Source organism: Balaenoptera musculus, chromosome 7 (genome assembly GCF_009873245.2).
Source record: "Balaenoptera musculus isolate JJ_BM4_2016_0621 chromosome 7, mBalMus1.pri.v3, whole genome shotgun sequence".
NCBI lineage: Eukaryota > Metazoa > Chordata > Mammalia > Artiodactyla > Balaenopteridae > Balaenoptera > Balaenoptera musculus.
The window spans coordinates 11695852-11698415 of record NC_045791.1 but is presented as its reverse complement, the minus strand read 5'-3'; the positions used below and the strand labels follow the sequence as shown (position 1 = coordinate 11698415).

Genomic DNA, 2564 nt, shown 5'->3' with positions numbered 1-2564 from the left:
CCTGTGTGCCACAACTACTGAGCCCATATGCCACAACTACTGAAGCCTGCGCCCCTAGAGCCCGTGCTCCGCAACAAGAGAAGCCACCACAATGAGAAACCTGCGCACCACAACAAAGAGTAGCCCCCGCTCGCTGCAACTAGAGGAAGCCCGCGCACAGCAACGAAGACTCAACGCAGCCAAAAATAAATAAATTTATTTACTTAAAAAAAGAAGTGTAAAGTACAGGAATTCCCTGATGGTCCAGTGGTTAGGACTCCGCACTTTCACTGCCAAGGCCCCAGGTTCAATCCCTGGTCAGGGAACTAAGATCCCACAAGCCACGAGGTGCAGCCACAGATAAATAAATAAATAAACAGAAGTGCAAAGTACACAGCAGTTTCAAAGATTTTACATGAAAAAAAGAATGTAATGTAGCCCGTCAATAATTTTTATACTGATCACATGATAAATGATAATATTTTGAATATACAGCTGGCCCTCGATATCCGCAGATGCGGAGCCCTGGGATTGGGGGGGGGGGGGGGCGGGGCAGCCGTAAAGGGCTTGAGCCTCCTTGGATTTTGGTATCTGTGGAGTTCCTGGAACCAAACCCCTGCAGATACCAAGGGACAACTGTGTTGAGTTAAATACACAATATTATTAAAATTAATTTCACCCATTTATTTTTACTTTTTTTAAATGTGACTACCACTAGAAATTTTAAATTTAAATCTGTAGCTTGCATTATATTCCTATTGGACAGACTGGTCCAGAGCAGTGGCTCTCAACCCAAGATGGCTTTGCCCCCCAGAGGACACGTGGCAATCTCTAGAGACACTTCTGGTTGTCCCAACTCAGGGTGTGGGGTGCATCTTGTGAGTAGAGGCCAGGGATGCTTCTAAACAACCCACAGTGCACAGGACAGGCCCCACAGCAAAGAATTCTCTGGTACAAAATGTCAATAGGGCTCAGGTTGTGAAACTGTCCTAAAGGTAACGAGTGCCTGGAATTCTGCAGTGTCAGGAACCCAGCCTTCTGATACCTTGTTTCTTTGCCATGTGTACCTTACACTTGCAAGGTCACAGCGTAGTCTAAAATGCCTACAGTAATCAAGACAGTATGGTACTGGCACAAAAACAGAAATATAGATCAATGGAACAGGATAGAAAGCCCAGAGATAAACCCACGCACATATGGGCACCTAATTTACGACAAAGGAGGCAAGAACATACAATGGAGAAAAGACAGTGTCTTCAGTAAGTGGTGCTGGGAAAACTGGACAAGTACATGTAAAAGAATGAAATTAGAACACCCCTTATCACCATACACAAAAATAAACTCCAAATGGATTAAAGACCTAAATGTAGGCCAGACACTATAAAACTCTTAGAGGAAAACATAGGCAGAACACTCTACGACATACATCACAGCAAGATCCTTTTTGATCCACCTCCTAGAGAAATGGAAATAAAAACAAAAATAAACAAATGGGACTTAATTAAACTTAAAAGCTTTTGCACAGCAAGGGAAACCATAAACAAGACAAAAAGACAACCCTCAGAATGGGAGAAAATATTTGCATATGAAACAACAGACAAAGGATTAATCTCCAAAATATACAAACAGCTCATGCAGCTCAATATCAAAAAAACAAACAATCCAGTAAAAAAATGGGCTGAAGACCTAAATAGACATTTCACCAAGGAAGACATACAGATGGCCAAGAGGCACATGAAAAGATGCTCAACATCACTAATTACTAGAGAAATGCAAATCAAAACTACAATGAGGTATCACCTCATGCCGGTCAGAATGGCCATTATCAGAAAATCTAGAAACAATAAATGCTGGAGAGGGTGTTGTGTAGGGAACCCTCCTGCACTGTTGGTGGGAATGTAAATTGATACAGCCACTATGGAGAACAGTATGGAGGTTCTTTAAAAAACTAAAAATAGAGCCACCATACGACCCAGCAATCCCACTACTGGGCATATACCCTGAGAAAACCATAATTCAAAAAGAGTCATGTACCACAATGCTCATTGCAGCACTATTTACAATAGCCAGGACATGGAAGCAACCTAAATGTCCATCGACAGATGAATGGGTAAAGAAGATGTGGCACATATATACAATGGAATATTAGCCATAAAAAGAAATGAAATTGAGTTATCTGTAGTGAGGTGGATGGACCTAGAGTCTGTCACACAGAGTGAAGTAAGTCAGAAAGAGAAAAACAAATACTGTATGCTAATGCATATATATGGAATCTAAAAAAAAAAAAAAAGGTTCTGAAGAACCTAGGGGCAGGGCAGGAATAAAGAGGTAGACACAGAGAATGGACTTGAGGACATGGGGTGGGAGGGCGATGCTGGGGCAAAGTGAGAGTAGCATCGACATATGTACACTACCGGATGTAAAATAGTTGGCTGGTGGGAAGCAGCAGCACAGCACAGGGAGATCGGCTGGGTGCTTTGCGATGAGCTAAAGGGGTGGGATAGGGAGGATGGGAGGGAGGCTCAAGAGGGAGCGGATATGGGGACATGTATATGCATATGGTTGATTCGCTTTGTTGTGCAACA

At 42.7% G+C, this 2564-nt stretch overlaps 1 non-coding gene across 1 annotated transcript; it reads left to right on the top strand.

The window, feature by feature from the left end:
• Positions 1 to 232: 232 nt before the first annotated feature.
• On the top strand, positions 233 to 305 carry TRNAE-UUC. The gene has a single exon. It is a non-coding gene; the product is annotated as a tRNA-Glu (tRNA).
• The last annotated feature ends 2259 nt before the right edge of the window (positions 306 to 2564 follow it).